The 18389-nt window shown below is 38.4% G+C and overlaps 2 pseudogenes; both read left to right on the forward strand.

Moving 5' to 3' along the window:
- Positions 1-3687: 3687 nt before the first annotated feature.
- LOC132800513 (uncharacterized) lies at positions 3688-7140 on the forward strand (annotated as a pseudogene).
- A 1087-nt stretch (positions 7141-8227) lies between these two features.
- Positions 8228-9697, forward strand: LOC125418915 (small ribosomal subunit protein uS4m-like; annotated as a pseudogene).
- Positions 9698-18389: the final 8692 nt, after the last annotated feature.

Below are 18389 nucleotides of genomic sequence, written 5' to 3' on the forward strand. Positions count from 1 at the left end.
CTCTACTCATCTCCCGTAGATGATTATGGTTCTGCCCTAATTGATTATTTACTTATATGTTATTACATCTTAAGTTCTAGTTATAATGCGACACTTCATATTTATAAATTTCGAAATAATATATTTAAATTTTATTTCGGAGATAGAAAATAGAATAAAATAAAAAGATAGAAGATCTTGATTTCATAATCAAGTTAGCAACAGTGAAACTAAATTTCTCCTTAAATCAAGGTGGAAAGTTACAAGCTAATGCATATTTCAAACAACAAAATTGAACAATAATAATAAATTAAAACGAGAGAGAGAGAGAGAGAGAGAGAGAGAGAGAGAAAGATCACTACAAGGCACAAGGGTTTGGTTTTACCTGTGTCCTGAACACGAAAGTTACACGGCAGGTAATTCTTAAAGTTACAAGCAAATGCATCTTTCAAGCAAAATAAAATAATAATGTGATGTCAATAATAATAATAAAAATATAGTTATTTTGAATAAGTTACTTTATAAAGGAATATTTTATTTGGATCTCTTTTTTTTTTTGTTTTAATTACAGTTACATTTATATTCTGAAAAAATTTCCATTAACCTTTTATTAGAAAATGTTTACCAATTAAAAGCTAGAATTGTATTTTTATAATATTATTTAATTAAATATTAATTTTTAATTTTTTTTAAAGTTAACTTGTAAAAAAAACTAATAAATAAGATTATTATATAAAAACAAAAGGAGTTATGTTATAAATTTTTAAAAAATAATTATATTAAAACTAATAAAATCAAAATGAAAATTTTCATGCATCTTGTAATTGCAAGCAAAAGCGTCTTTTAAGTAATAATAATAATAATGAAATATATATATATATATATATATATTTTGTTATAAATCACGGATGTATAATTCAATTATATACAATTTATCACATATAAATAATGAATTACATATTAATCGGGAATGTCTTCTTTTTTTTTCTTCGTCTTCTTCTTCTTCTTCTTCTTCTTTCTTTTTTATTTTTTATTTTTTATTTTTTTTTTCTGGGCTAAAATTTAGTCGGGAATGTATATTATATACAAAATAAAATAGGGGAGGATCCATTTAAGCGTGTAGCTGGCTTGCATGTCGGGCTCTAGGATTGAGAACTTCGTTAATCAATAGCCACGTGTCTTCAACGCTCATTTCAAACATGTCCATTAATAATTAATGTACATATTATGGTAAATTAATATTGCTCATGACATTCAAAATATGCCCTTTATTACAACTTGATTTATAATTCTGTTTGATATAATTTGGAAAACTCAAAACTAATTTTTAAAGTTAAAGTTATTTTTGAAGGTATTTTGTTAATTTTTAAAAACAAATATTTTAGATTTTTAGAAATATTTTTAATTAAAATTAATGGAGAATGATTTTTTTGAAAAAGCAATTCTGATTTAGAACAGAACATGTATATCTATGTATTTAGCTAAAACATAATAATTCAGATAAGGAAAAAAGAAATATTATTAATAATTAATCAAACGTCCCACAGGGAAATTAACTTCAGGATATAACAAAAATCTTTTAATTAAATAGCAGTATATAATAAGCTCATATTAACATGAAGTTGTGAAATTGGGAGGGCATCATTGCCACGGTCCTTTATTCTTTTACGGGTATTTTAATGTTTTTGTTATTGCATTTTCTGTTTTACTCTAATAAGTTTTAAAATTAGCACCTTTTTAACAAAGTCTTCCATCATGACTGGAGAACTAATAAAAGCAACTTTAAGTGGAACCTATGAAAAGAAGAAAATGTAAAACTTAAAGCAAAAGGAAGAATAAGAGCAAAAATGTGAATTCCGATGGAAGAGCAAAAAGCAACCGTGACAATAACGCCATCCTATATGAAATTAATTGAATTATATATACATATACTGTAATAATTAACAAAAGCATGCGGAACATGCAATTGATGCATAACAACATTTTATGTAATATTAATTCGAATAATTAAACCAGCAATCCATATATATATCATATGATTCTAATAATTATTAGCATCGATCCTGGAAAAACATTCTCGGGCTAAGCATGCATATATGTTTTGGCATATGTAATAATATTGAACCCACCATGTCTACATCTGGAGGATGGACCAAATTAATTATTGACTCATCTCTATGTATCTTGTTTTCTTTCTCTTTATTTATTTATGATACATCTACATTTTTTTCTTTCTGGTATACATAGCATTGCTTCTCACAAGTGAACCATTGCAAAAGAAAATAAAGAAAACAGACCGGTGGGTGGGACCGGGACGACTAGATAACCTAGCAGTTGGTGAGTGAGTGGCCCTCAGATTGGGGTAATTTCCATTTCAGTCCCTAATGGAATACCGATAATAATATTTGTGGGTTTCGAAAACTACCTTTAAACATTAACTAAAAAATTGGGTAAACTTCATTTATTTATTTAATTTTGCCACAATTATACTTCGATCACACATTTTTAGAAAATCATTCTTAACTTCTTTTTAAATTTTTTATATTTATCAAAATAGTTTTATTTGTCAATTTTTACTAGCTAAAGATTAAAACAAAAAAAAAAAGAAGGTTAAAAATCAACATTTTATAATTGAATAATATTGTGAAAATATAATTATGAAATTAAACTATTTAAAATTAACTTGTCAAAAACTTATAGATAGGTTTAAGTGATGATTTTTCAAAATATATATAGAATCAAAATTTAATTAAGATAATACTAAAAGAATTTAGAATGAAATATTTCCTTAAAAAATAAAAAAAGTTTTGGTCTAGGCTGGCTACAAAAAGGTGTAAGTAGCCTCTTTGATGCTCTCAAAGCTTATATATATATATATATATATAGCCCCACTCTTGTAGAGGAAGTTACCCATAAAATGATGGATGACATGCGTTCCATAACATGTTGCAATGCAACATAAATTACATGTACCACAATGCATGTTGCCCACCACTCGATAAGACTTCCGACAATAACAATTTTATATATGTGTATATGGACATATAATTGTTTGCAGTATTACCACCATATCCTTGTGCATTCTATAATGGTTTCCTTAAAAAATAAAAAAAAGTTTTAGTCTTGACTCTTGGCAGACTATCTCAGTTTACAAGAACGTGTAAGTAGCCTTTTGATGCTCTCAAAATTTATATATATATAGCCCCACTCCTATGGAGGGAAGTTGCCCATTGATGGTTTCCTAGAAAAATAAAAACGTTTAGGTCTTGGCAGGTCACTATCTCAATTTACGAGAACGTGTAAGTACTGCCCACCACTCAATGAGACTTCCCACAATAGCAATATATATATATATATATATAGTATGGACACATAATTGTTTACAGTATTAGATAGTTGTGCAGAGGCCACAATATATATATCCTTGTACATTCTATAATGAGAACGAGAGTAAACCGTGATCAGCTGATGTGATCTAATTAACTAAGCTTAACTGTGTTCTCAGGGTACAGTTAGCAGTAATACTTGTGCAGGTAAGTAAAACCTAAACCCATGTGCTAGTGCGGGTCACTATCTCCTTATATTTTGTAATTATGAGCGAAATCAGTAGTAAACCCTACAAAAGTTCTTCACGAGGCTTATAATTAAATTTGCAGCAATAATATTACTTTGTGCAGGTCACCATACACATCTCCTTTTTCCGTAATAATGACTATTGCGAAGAGGAAACGTAAAGCTTATTCAGAAGGCAGGAGACGTGGATTCGCGTAAAGGGAGAAGGTGCCGGATATCGAACCGGAAAGGAAAATGAGAGGTATTCGGATGCTTACCCAGATTCTGAAAGAGATGTAGAGACTGAAGAGGATAACTTCTCCTCTGATGAAGATCAGAGTAGTGCTGACGAAGAAGAGGATGTTGTAGACGAAGATGAAGGAAGTATAATAGAGCAAGAGTATGACAGGGGTTACCAAGATGGCTATGCATCTGGTAAAAGAAAAGGATATAATAAAGGTTATATAGTGGGTCGCATAAGAGCTAGGAAAGACCGCGAATTTGAAGAGGACAATGCACGTCCTTCGGATCCAAGTGACGATAGCGATGATGATGATTAGTAGCTCAGCAGCTGTAGCTAGTAGCTATCTATAATCTATGCTTGTCTTATTTACTCGGTTGTTTAGTTTGCTATTTATGTTTTAAAGTCTAGTTTGTTTAATTAGGTTCCGTAGTTATATATGTTATAGCTCTTTTGCCAGCTGGGACGTTGATTAGATCAACACAGTTTGTTCCTAAGTAAAGTATTTACGTTAATGTTTACGTTTTATTATATATATATATGTATATATAATATGTTATGGCATTTTTAGTTTCTGCTTACTGCTTTGTATATGTTTCATGTTTTGTGCGTACGGATCCGCTTAGTCTTTGTCTGCATTGTGAAGACACCTCACTCCACTTCAGGCCCTCAGACAGTTTTTGGGCCAATAAAAGAGCATAGCGTGAACCATCATTGACCCACCCACGTTTTGAGGAATTTCAACAGCTAGAGAGTCTTGAGATGAACTCTGATCTTTCTAAATAATGGGAATATTAGTGGCGTCTGATCTGAGATATAATTAATTTTCATTCCTTTTAGAATCATTATTATGCTTTTCTTTTTCTCCTCAATTGATTGGGTTTTGATTTGAATGTTGAATTGAAACAAGTTCCACTTCGTGTTTTTTTATTTTTTTATTTTTTTTTTAATTTTTATTTTTAAAACTTATGAAAGAAACAAGCTAGCCATATATACGTTAATTAGTTGAGTTATTTGATCACTTAGATAATTAATTACCGTATGATCCCAAATATAGCATTTTGTGATTCATTGGTAAATCTACTTTGATTCTCTATCAACCAATAATGTGGGGCGCACAAACAATATCATTGTGCGGGGATGCGGTTTGCCAAGCTGGGGCAAACAAAGCCGCCCGGCCCCCTACCGGATTAGGAATGCGAAGGCCTTTCCTTTGAAAGAAAGGAGACCTTTCGAAATCGAAGGAAGCTATTGTATATATATAATTCCTCCTGGGAATCTTAGGTTTATTGTGAGTTATTCGAGACAGATACTCTTTCTTCCTGACCTATTTGACTCTCTGGCTACAGTTATTTAGGTGGTATCCCGAGATTGAAGAGATCGAATTCCTCCCGGGAACACACGAAACAAAGATATGAACTAGGTAAATAGAAATGGAAAAGAGATGTTTCCAATTCATCAAAATCAGATTAAACTAGCTCGACCAGCGTCCCAGGAAGCTTAGCGAACGACTAACGAGTTCTCAAGCAAGAATTTTAAACTAAACAGGCTATGAACGACCCCTGATTAATCCTGCTCCAGATGCCAGTGGACTCGTCGATCAACCAGTGAAGGGAATAGAAGCATAGGTATAGGCAAAGGTAAGAGGGATGAGAGAGCAGGCGTGGGGGAAAAGGCGAGCAAAGCAAGCCCTAGAAATCGACAGGGTATAAATTTCTCTCCTTCGGTATAGGCTATCCTGGCTTGTTAGGTCCCAATAATCTAGAGGATACAAGCTTCTTAAGGCTGAGTTGGAAAGCTTTGTTTGTAGAGTTTCTTTCAGTTCAAGTCTTGAATCATTTGGCAAAATTTGGGAAGGAGAAAGACTATAGGGCTAAGAGGAGCTTGACATATATGATTAGTTTGATAGGAAGATTGGGCCCACCCCATCTCCTACTGCATTCCCATTCCGAATTCTAGAGTTTGATTCCTCATTCCCTTTTCCGTCATAAATTCGAAGAGGACCCTTTTTTAGTTGTGCCTCTTCCAAGTTCTTACCCCACCTCCTCGAAATAGACAGGAAGGGTTATAGGTAATAGCCTCTTTGGGTTAGAAATAAAGATTTTGAGGAGTTTGATAGGTCAAAGGTTTCTTAAGGTAAAGGACTTCAACTTCGCAGGGTATGATTAAAAGCTCTCACCAGGATTATGTTTCCAAGTCGATTGAATCCACATTTCCCTCTTTGTGATAGCTGAGAAGCGTTCTAAATACTTTTCGACGAGGAGGGCAAAAGATTGAATTGAATTGAATACCTAGGGAGAGTAAGTACCATTCCATAGCTTGATCAGTAAGGCTTCTTGGGAATAGTCTGTTCATAAGACTTTCATCATGAGCCACTTCAGCACATTAGGCGGGTGGGCATAAAAAGGTTTCTCGTGCGTAAGGGGATCCCCCTTTTTGCTATGTAGGTTCAACTACCTTTTGATGTGGGCCCTCCCATTCCTTCCAAATCTAAGGATCATAGGGTTGAGGACCTCTTCTTTTAAAAAAGATGCTATGTGGGCAAGTCGATCAAAGTCAGAGCGTGGAGGGAATGTTTACAGTTGTTGTAGTATGACTTTTCATTTCCTGTTTGGTCTTTCAATAAGTAGTCAGCTGTCCTCGTTCTCCTCTTTTCATTGCCCTATTGAGTAAGGGTCTGTGTTTGCAAAAATGTTGAGCCGACGGGGCCAGGTACCAGTAGTGACAATGGCAAAGGGGGGGAGCTGGACACTAGTTGTGCTAGTGGAATGACCCAATGGGACCTAGTCAGCATGACAAAGCACTCTCCGAGGGCATGGAATGTCTAATTTTTCGGTCAGAAGCTTGACAGTAATGTCTCTGTTAGATTCTCCGGTCGAAATCCGAAAAAACTCCATTCAATTCTTGATGGAAACGGAGTTTTGCGAATTCTCCCTGGAACTGGAAGATCATTTCGAGATCTTCGAACATATTCGAGGGTTCAATGTGACTATTATCACTTTGGCCAACACACAAGATGAGACTTCACCACCGTGGAGTAGTTTTTTGCAAAAAGATGAGGGGAAAAGTCAATAAGATGTCGGAGAAGCGAAATATACGAGATCACAAACGTAGATTGCTCGCGACTAAATATGAATTGAGACGAAATTGTTAAAGCCTTTTGTAAAAATCTCGATCTTCCTAGTGATATGTGGGACAAACATCGTTATAAGTTGTCCAAGTTGCCAAGAAAAAGTTCCCTTGCACAAGTAAGAAACCGATGTATTTCCATAGGTCGCCCTCATTCCGTATATGAGTTCTTTCAAATTTCTCGTATCGTTTTTCATGTATTAGCATCTCGAGGTCCTTTGATATATGTATTCTATTAATGTGCTCAAGCATGTGAAGAAAGCAACAAGCGAGAAAAGCCATTTACTAATAACATAGAAAGGTTTGAAACAAACCTATCTTACTAATAATAAGAAAGGGGCAAGCTAAAACCTACTCCTAACAAGTAGCTGAGTTTGGCTTTCGGGGCTACCTACTTTAGAGCTTATGTAATATATAAAGAAGAGCCCTCTTAGGGCCTTTTTGTTTAAAGGCCTCTCGCCTTTTTGAATAGAAGGAAGTGGGATAGCGGAGATGATTTTGGTAAACGAATGCATGAGCTGAGGCTCCCATGTCCCGCCGACCCTCCGAAAAAGAAAGGTTGTAAAACGGCTTATAGGAAGTCAAAAGCAAGCAGAGTCAAAGGCAGGTCAAACTCACATAAGTAGAGGGGGAGACACATTCATGAAAAGCGAGAAGTCGTGCCATGGGGGACTGACCAACTATGAATAGATCTTACTTTCGAGTAAGAATATGAACATCTATAAGTCCGTATCGTGGGTCTACTTGTTACAAAAGGCGAACATCCCCATTCCAAAACATTCACATAGGTCCTCAAGCGGGCAAAGGGGACAAAAATACTTTATTTACCTTTACAATATTCCAGAATGTATCATGGCCCTATCTATTCATCTTTTTATTAAAAAAAAAAAAAAGAGTGACGCATCTCTCCGGGGCCGGGGGAACAAATAGGTGTGGGGAAGACGAGCCCTCTCCCGTTGCTGTTCCCGGACTACCCATCCCTTCCTTCCCCTTCAACCCCGGCCTGGTGAGGTCTGATGAGATTAGATCTCACGAACAAAGTGAAGTGATAGGAAGAGAAGACTGTTGGCAGAAGATCTCTATTCATTACACCCCCTTGTAAGGGGAAAACAGAAGTGTGCCCCTGCGCACCAACTGAAGGAAGGAGCTTTTGAAGCTTACCTTATTATTAGAGAAAGGGGAAAGAAAGGGTTCCAAACAAACCTATCTTACTAATAATAAGAAAGGGGCAAGCCATAACCTACTCCTAACAAGTAGCTGGATCGAAGTAGAACATTCTCCATCCGCCCACCAGTAGTAGAAGGGGTTCGATTCCCGTTATACGCGATGTGGTGAAAAAGACTTTTTCAACAAGATAGGCCTTGCCCGCATTAAGATTTAAAACTTGTCTACTTTCAGGAAATGTTCGGAACAGAGAACTTACAATAATACAATGCCGCATTCTCCGAAGATTGAGGAACAAAAAGAGATCTATTAAGAGAAAGATTTATCCGAGAGAAAATCTTAACAGTTACATCCAATCACAAACTACACGAAAGTTGCCCCTTTTTCATGGGGATTTACCCACCACAGAGATGCACAGAGGAACAGAATGAACTTCATATATCCCTTTTCCACTCAATTTAGAAACAAGATCGGACTTTATCCCAGTTTGTCTCCATTTTTGTGAAACTATTCCTTAAGCAAGGCAGCCGATAAGTCATCGAAGGGTTTTTGTGAATAATGGAATGGTAAGCATTACTCATTTGAAAGTCTCCCACGGTGATCTAATATCTTTTCAAGAAAATGACGTGAGAATCCGCAGTGAAGAAATAAGGAGATCTTTCTATATCAAAATATCAGTTGAAAAAATAATAGGAAAATTCCTGGATCACCCAGTAAGAATGTGAAGAAGAACCAAAACAGAATGGTTCCACCTACTCAAAACTAAGAGGGGTTACCGCCTACTACTAAAATCCCATTTTTTGCAACAGTTGCGTTCTTCTATGCAAGAAGAAGATTTAGAAAGAACAAAGAAGTTTGGATATGAAAAAGTATGCTTAGGCAGTTCCTTCGCTGAGCACAACAGAATGAAGAGGAATTTGTATCCTTTCAAATTCCTGTTCTTATCGAAGAGAAGGAACGAGAATAATCGAAATCTTCCTACTCGAAGAAGAAGTCCTATAGTTTACAACTCTTCTTTATATAGTAATTCGACCTATTGCTCTGCATCCCCCCATCAGTTTACTATGAAGAGAAGAATCAAAAGGATTGAACTACCTACTCATTATTCGGAGGTGAATTATAGAACACCAAAAGCTATGGTGTCTTATGGACCTAACATAGGTCACATCCCTCACGACATAAGATTGAAAGATCTAAACCTTCTTCTTTGGAGCGGAAATGAACATGGCCAAAACATATAAAGATCGGCGTAGTCACTCATAGGGACATATCTATTCGGATAGAGGATAGTCTAGATCGATTCATAGATGGATTTCTATCCATATAGATAGGTATCTCCGTGGATAGAGATAAAGATATGGATCTATCTAGATCTTGATTCACTATTTCCATTTTTTTTTCTTTTTCTTGATTCTGATTGATTGCCTTTTTTTTTTTTACGATAAGTTTTAAATCGGCAAGGAAACATCGTTTTTCAATTATTACTTGCTGGGTCGGAGCGTAGACGAGTGAGTAGAGCCCAGGAAACAAGGAAGCCCGTCATAGAGCAGTCAATTAGAAGTAGAAGACTGCTGGCCTGAGAGAAGGCGGCCTCTCCCGGGAAACATGGCCCAATTTCTCTTCTTTCTTTTTTTTTTTTTTTTCGGGTTTCTTTATTTTATTTTTTTCAGGGGCCTAGAACGCTTAAAAAGTGGGGGAGAAGCAAGCCGAACCTCTGATCGACCTGGACACATAAAAAATTCTCAGCGTCGAAAGATATTTTATTTTCCGTAAGTAACTCAGTGAGTGCTTTCTAAGGCTTGGAAGAAGAAAATGAAATACGAACAACCGCGCTGGTCGTAATAGATCGACTTTCATGCTAGTTCTTGATCCAGCATGAAAGTTCCATTTCAGGGAAGGAAGATGTACCATGATAATTTCTGTTTTGTCGAACCCTGCTTTGGTCTCTGGTTTGATGGTTGCACGTGCTAAAAATCCGGTACATTTCATTTTGTTTCCCATTCTAGTCTTTCGCGACAAACAACCTCATATTTGAGTTATTTGATCACTTAGATAATTAATTACCGTATGATCATCAAAGCATTATATACGTTAATTAACATATTTATATATGAAATTAGGAGTCTATACGCTTGAGAAATACATAAATTATTCCCTGATCAGCAATCTCAGCTTGATCCCAAATATAGTCGTCTGCGACTGCAAGATTCCCTAGAAAAGAAGTCCATAAAAACAGTAATATAATGGATAGCAAACAACTAACGCAAGCCTACTCAACTAATCTCATAAGTAAACGCCTGGTCACATCGCAACTAATAGACTACTACTACTAGACTAGACTAGTAGTTGAGTGCTCCTTGTTGTTCGGATCTTGATCGGGCCCCACTGATTTGTTTTCGATCGGAGCATCAAGCAACGCAACCTGATTCTACTTGACTAAGCCCCGTGCTCGTCCAAGGAGGGAGTTTGCTTTACCCAACTCCCTTTTTGATAACAAGGCAGAAATCCCCGACCTGACATTCATTAGTTTCAAATGAAGAATGAAGAGTGCCCTGCCCCAGCAAGCACCTACTCCTATCAAAATGAAAAGCGTGACTTTACTAAACAAGCAAGAAAAGCCCTTTACTAATAAAATAGAAAGGGCTTTTCTCGCTTGTTGCTTTCTTCGCATGCTTGAGCGCATTAATAGAATACATATATCAAATTTCCTTGAGTTTTCAATAACTAAAGCGCTAACGAGAAAGAAAACAGATGTGCTAACACGCAGCTCAGTCATTTTCTTTGTTCTATAGTAAGGGGCCTTTTTAATAAGGCTCACGTAGGGGCGCTCACACGTTTTTTGGCTTCCCTAAAATCGAATATTTTGAAGTTGGTAAAGACCCACCCATTGTTTCAGTCAGAATGAGTCCCCGGAACCTCGGGACATTGGCTTCTGCCAACAGTGGACTATTAAGGATCGCATCCCACGCATATTCCACATTATAGCCCGCAACTAATTCAGCTTCCGCTTCTGGGAGATTAAACAGAGCTCAATTAGTTTCTGCTAGACGAGAAATAAAGAACATAACCAATACAGGGAACAAAGGAATATCGGACCATATCTGCTTTTGCGCCAAGACAATCTCACTCGAATTACGGGGACCTACACATATTAGTACAGTATACCGGGGGCCAAAACCACACGTGCAAGTTTCCCTGCATGTGGCTTGTCCTTGCTTTCCGAGGCATTGTCTGTGACTCAACATGGGAAGAAAAGGGCAAAACTGCACACTTTCATGTTTAGAGCATTGTCCGAGTGAATAGGCAGCGCCTACCAAGCAAAGCTTTCTTGAAGAGGCTAGGCTGGTTCCTTTTCAGTGCCCGCCTTTTTTTTATTTAGATGTTGGGGCAAGGCAAGCCCCAGGAAAGTATAGGTTGGCTCCCAGCTCCATCTCAGCTGGCATCCGGCTCTCGAAGGGGTGGGGTCCTAGAGCGAACTACTCATTGCTGTGTTACCCCACCCCAACCCAAGGAAAGGCCTTTGGTGAGGAGCATTGTTTTGAGGGAGGGAAAGCGTGGTTGACAAGCCACTTCGAGGAGGCGACTGGACTGGAGTGCTTTCATCAAATGATGCATGTGGGCTGGGCCATTCCTATCCTAAGGGGTGGCAAGCTTTAGAGAGTAGGGGCGAGGTCTCCATACTACAGAAGGCCGTAAGCAGTGGCTCAACGGAGATGGTTCGAATCAAGCGAAACCAAAGGCATTTGTTGGCACCCGAGATGCTAAGGACCGAAGACTTTTGGGACATGGAACAGTACTTTAAGGCTGTTCGTGCCCCTTTTTTTGACGACCAAGTCACAATGGCAACAATGTCTCTCTCTAGGGATGTGAAGCTGTGGTGGCGGACGCGATATGAGGACGTGCTTGCTGGAGGGCCGTTTCGAGATCAACGCCTGGGAGGAACTTAATAGGGAGCTCAAGCAAAGAAAGGTAAGAATAGATTGGATCGATCAAGACAGGTAGCTATGTAGTTAGTTATTCCTATTCACCTAGTGGGAAGGGCTACTATGGAACTAAGAGAATAGATAGAGCGATAACCTCAACCAATATATGCGCTTTTGTTATCCGCTCTTAGTTTGTAGTTTCTTTTTTAGTTCTCTCTTGCTTTCTTTATGGGTCTTCCCAGGCCGTTAGATCAAGATAAGAATGGAATTAGATAGATGTCTTCTTCTTTACTGAGGGAGTAGGTATGGGGCACCCTTACTTTTGGAATGGGTTACCTTAGGCATTAGCTAACTAATCCAGTATGTTCGCTATCGAATAGCCTAGGTAGGATAGATAGAAAGTCTTTCTTATTGTGATGCTCTGGCTTACCTTCCTCCTATACCAGTCAGTTAATAAGGCCTGTAAGCTTCTTGGTTTCACTTGCTAGTCATAGATTGAACCATTCTCTGATTTACTCTAGACCTACGAGCCCTCCTTCTCTTAAGGGCAGTGAAAGCCATCTGATATAGGGCTTTCTCCTATAATCAGTCTCTCGATAAGAAGCTTTCTTTTGATCCTATGGGGTTAATTTAATCTCGTCTTCTTGAAGAATTACGGATTCCTAAACCTAGTAAAGGAAAGCGATTTTACTCTAATTGCATTAATCAGTTGGATGAGAGTGAGAATAGAAAGGAAGTCGGGAGGAAGAATGGAATATAGCATTACATCTAGAGTACAATGCGGAAGTCGAAGCCTTTTTTTCGTAAACCCCTACTCCTGTGCCCCTCAATCCCATATCTACTACTTAGTCAACCCCTTAACTACCTAGATATCTTAGAATAACCCTGCTCTCTGATCGACGTATTAAAGTATGCATCTCTAGGGATATAGGAAGCTGGGAGAGGATTCTAAACAATTTTATCAAGCGGAACAACAAGAATAGAAAGATAAATACCTTTCTTAGCTAGCCTAGCGTGCTATAAACCTACAGGGAACAACAGCCAGATAGAAGACATTTTATTCTTTTATATCCCTCTTTTCTTAGTAGCTCCTTTTTCTAGGGGTCTAATGGTCGTAGATCACCTTCTTGTGACTATGTTGAAGAATTCTTTCCCTCCCTTTGAGTTCTCTAGGGTAAGGTCCTCTTGAATGGATTACTAGTTCCTTCCTTCCCAATCAATGCTAACTCTATTCTCCTCTCTTATAATTTAGGGGATTTCCTCATTCCACATACAGCTCTCAAAAGAGAAAGAGGTAGCAGTTAAAGTAAGGAAGTTAATGGGCAGTCCTCACAGTTTCCCTATCCCACTGCCAAAAAGAAGACAGCAACAATCTAGCTACTCGGACAAACTTTCTCAGGAAATACCATTCTATTAGTTAGGAAGTAAGCCCGGATAGCAAGCTGCCTAAAAGCTTTTAGGCTATAAATGGTATTCTTCTACTGGTAGATGCATACAATGTACATTAAAGAACAAGTTGCTCGATAGGTATCTTTAAGCCACTCCTCTCCTTTTGCTCGCTCTCCGACTACCAATAATAAGACAGCTACATTCTTATCTATCCTATCTTTTATAAATCTAAAGCCAGTAAGCATTTCGAGTGGATGCAAACAAGAAGTTATAAGACGTATTTCAGTAACAGAATAGTAAAGAAGTGAAAGGTCGTTCAAGATGTGATGTTGCAAGCCCCAATCAGAGAAGAAGAGCAAGGCTAAAACAGCATTTCTAAGAATTCCTTCTGCTTGAAACGAAAGCAGATTGGACACTTTTCCGCTGACTTCAGCTTACTGCCTTGACCCTACCTAGGCCTCACATCTTCTTCTTGAATGGTGGATGAAAGAGTTCATGAGCTTGATGGCACTTGTTCGGCTGCTCCTGGAATGAAAAATTCTTATCGAAGCACTTTTTTCTTCAACTGGCCTACCAAAGAAGGCAACTAGCCTGGCAAAAAGAATCAACTGCAACTGGATTGACCTTGTCTGAGAGGTCTCCTAAGCTAAGACAGGCTTTTTCATTGGACAGCTCGAGAGGAAGAAAGAGGTATTTCAGCTGTCTATCTTTGCCAACGTCAAGGTAGACTGATGGGGAATGCTAGATAGGAGATATAGTACAGGGGACTGAGGGAAAGTACAAGCTTGAGAGCTGGCAGTAAAGACTTGGCTGTCAAAATTCATTTGCTTGAAAGACTTTTTTTACTGACATTGGAAATAAACCTGGAAACATCCTTTGGTAAGGTATAATCAAGAAAACCACCTGGCACGACATCAAAACAAAAGAAATTTTCACTTCAACTGTAACTAAAACCCCCAATATTATTTTAGCTATTGAAGCTGCAACTAGCTCATTTGCCCTAAACTGATTATCGGAGAAACGAAGTAAAAGAGACTCCTACTATCCAGAGACTGATATACTGTCTTGCCTCACTATCACTGGGAACTTCAAGATCGGCTTTCTCACAGACAGGATTGCTACCAGGATTTGAATCAAAGGAGATTATTAAAGGCTTTCTTACTCACTGGCTTGCTCGAACTTTTACCTGAACAAGAACCTCAAAAGAGGTTTCGCTTGCAACCACTTACTGGAAAGACTTGCCTTATCCATATCCCTTGTTTTCTGGATTTCCTTTGCCAGATTTCCTTTCAAAAGTACTGCTTGTCCTATTAGTCCGTTAGATCGCATGGACAGAACTCCTAATTCCTAATTAATGGCTGGCAGGTAATGGGAAATGAATGGAATGGCATTGGCTTATGGGGCACTCCCTCTTAATGGATTAAGAGAACTGGCCTCATCCCACAGCAAAGGAAGAAAGAGGCTTACTCACAGAAAATATCCCAACTGGCTGGGAAAAAGAAGAGAAGGCGAAGCTATTCCCCAGGATTGGCTTGAATGCTGTCGACTGGAGTTTGCACTCTGCCGCTTGTGAGAGTCTGCAATCATGTGACCCGGCTTGCTTCTTGCATGGCATATGATCTTGGACATGTCTCATTGGCCTGATGCACCAGCAGAGCTTCCAGATTTCAGATTCTGACCATAAGGTCGATGCCCTGAAGCATGTTCAGCCGCAAGAACCTGATCTGAAGCACCCTGCGTAATAGAGGTCAATTCATAAAAGGGGAAAGGAACACTAAAGGAAAATAAATAATTCAGTTAAAAGCGAATAAGTCGAAGTTTTGTTTTAAATCGAAGAAGTCAAGTTCCATGGGCCAAATCAAATAAGGATTTTTAGTAGGCGAAGTCAGTTTAGTAGTCTTAGTAGGTTCCGTAGAGCTCAATAGTGGAGTGCATCAGTTCAGGAATCAAGCCTTTGAATCTAATAGGGCAGGGCCTAGAAAGAGAGTAAGTAGCGAAAGGTGGTGGAGACATTTAATATCCAATCCAAGAGCCCTACTAACCTGAAGTGATTTAGAAAGTTTCTTCTTTATCGATGGTGATTGCTCATGGTATCCATAGCATTGCTTCTAAGCTTAGACTACCACCAGAAAAATTTCCCAAAGATAATGAAAGAATCCCGGAAAAAACTTGCTCACGTTCAATCATAGGGGCACTCCCAAAGGCAGGACTGGCGTCTTGAGATCCTAATTGCCATGGTTCTGCTGCATCACAAGGAGCAATTGTGAGGAATAGCCATTCTAAAGCAATCATTTTGTTTGGTGCATTCTTTGACTGCTCTGCTTTCCCCCAAAAATGAAGAGAGACTTTTTCTTGCTCTCCCAATTCAGGAAGACGGAAATCGCCGGTTGGGCTAGTCCAACCAAGAAAGACATGGGAATTTTTGGCATTGCTGGGGCTAAGTAAAGCTTAAGTCGAGTTAAGTAAAGACTGGCTACCTATAAAAAAAAATCTTCCACTGCACACTTTCTATATATTTGCTTTCATTATTGGCTTATGAAAATGAAAAAAGAAAATGAAATTGTGTACAATTCGTTTACGTTATTACATTCGGTTGATCCTAGCAACGAGCTTCATGTTGGTAGAGAGGGGTGTTTTGTTTCCTTAGCTACTTATCCACATTTTTTCCAGTTACACTAACGAAATCGCGACTTCCTGAAGAATGTGAACTTTTATATATAATCTATAGAATAGAACAGCATATTTGGTGAAACAGAGAGCGGTTCGGTCAGAAGCAGCTACCACACTCTCAATCCAATGAACAAGCACATAAGCAAGACGAATCGATTTCTCTTTCCGTATTAAACTAAAGCAAAAAAAAAGAGGCTAAAGCGCATACATATAGAGAGGTGCAAATGACAGATGTGCCAAATTATATATATATATATATATATAATACTTACCAGAATCAACCAGCGGTATTTGAATCAACCAGCGGTACGAATGACTTTCTTTAATTATATACCTTTCTTAATAAGAAGAATACGTTCTAGTAACTTCTAACTTTATTCAATCAACTGCCTGGAATGCAAATCCTTCCCTATTTTGAAAACGAACTAGAAATGGGTTTACCTATCTAGTGGAATATCCTGACTATACCCTAATCTCCACCCATCCTTTGCCTTGCCACCGCTTCCTCAAAGACCAAGTATTACCAATTCCCATCGAGAAAGCAAGCAATCTCCACTAGAACGGGAATAGCACTCAAAGTCACATCAATAGGAAAGGACAGTGTGGCATACTATATATATACGATGAATGTGCAGCTAGGAGAGCAGCTACTTCTGAACTTTCTAACTTCAGTTGGCTGACTGGTACTGGCTTTCAACCATTATCCTTGGCATGCGTGCTATTGGCCTGCCTACTGAACTCCTAAGAAACTTCTTGCATTGCACGTAGGGAAGATGCGTATCCTTTCTAAAGGAATGCCTCAGGGCATAGCAAAAAAGGTAGGACTAGTTCTTCTTCAATTGCGAAAACAGCTGACTGCGTATTCCCTTTCAGAATCAAATGCCCTCTGTGCCTTCTTGCTAAACGCCCTGCTGTTTGAAGAAAAGTAGCTTCGATATTGGTTCAAATCCAATTCGTGAGATGTCAGAGCGGCTATAATAAATGCAACGCAAGGGAGGAAAGTTAAACTCAGGGAATGGAGGAAAGGGCTGACTTTCAATGGACACCACCAACCTCAGACCATTTCCACCACAAAACAATGGATCAAACTCGAGCAGTCGTTTTGTAATAAAATGACTTGGCCGAAACCGCCACTACTAGCTATATGCTAGCTTACAAGCTCGATCTCATCTCGTGTTCCTTTTTCACAATTCAATAAACCCCATGTTTTTTATTAAAACAGGATTTCCTTTCCTCTAATTCAATATCCCATGAGAATAGAGTAGCTAACGCTCATTATGCTGAATTCGGAGTTACCACATACATTCGCCTCTGTACATTAAAGATACTAGAAAAAGGCCAATGAGCACTATTGGGTACAGCCAGATGGACCCACCACTACTATAAAAGGGCAGAGCGAAACTCTTTCACGACAAAAAGCAAGGAGCACTTTAATGCACATGGCAATTCCAATCAGATTCATCCAGATCAGTAGAAAAGGCGATGAAAGCCATTCCACTGCCGGTTAAAAGCTCTCGTGTCACCTTCTTGCTCTAGGACAGCTAATGATGGCAGTCGAAGCGTCCAGCACAAATACATGCACGATTCACGACCAGAAGTCCCCTTCTTCCATTCGTTAACTCACGAGCCTCGGCCGCTACCTTGAGACATCACATTTTTGATAGGTTTCTTGAAATTCATTGGTCGGAACCAGCTCACTTTCCTCCTTGGCTCCACGTATTGAGGAACGACTAGCCCACATCATGAAGTTATCAGTTCTGACCTAGCTGTTCTACTCGTCCTCGTCTCGCTCAATGTAACCGATTAATAGAGCAGGTTACTGAGCAAGAAAGAGATAAGGGTTTTTTCTTCTTCACGCTACCTTCCACTGCTATGGCATACATGAACTAAGTAGCTACGCAATCAACAGAAAGTTAGTGACTTGGGGATCGAGGGAATTTCTTGGTAGTAGCCTAGGCAGGATAGCTAGAAAGTCTCTCTTATTGTGATGCTCTAGCTTAGTGTGATTAAACTGCGAATCGAGTCAGGCATAAGAAGTCCAGCTCTAGGCTTTAAAGGCTTTAGCAGCTTTATTTTAGGAAAGAAAGATCCCAAGCTTATGCTGAATCGAGATAGCAAGCTACCTTGGTCTTCTGTAAGTTCCAAGATTTAGATCAAGGGCTTTAGCAGTTCTACGAGGCTAATTCAATTCAGTCTTGTGAAGCTGTGAAATCTTCCCAACCTCTGCTTCATATAGCTTGTGTGCCGTGAGTAGGTTTCCTCTTTTTGTTGGAAATTCCACTACAATAGAGAAAATAATTTGCTTAGGTAACCAGAAAGAAGAAAGAAGAAGAATGTACTAA

Source organism: Ziziphus jujuba, chromosome 1 (genome assembly GCF_031755915.1).
Source record: "Ziziphus jujuba cultivar Dongzao chromosome 1, ASM3175591v1".
Classification (NCBI taxonomy): Eukaryota; Viridiplantae; Streptophyta; class Magnoliopsida; order Rosales; family Rhamnaceae; genus Ziziphus; species Ziziphus jujuba.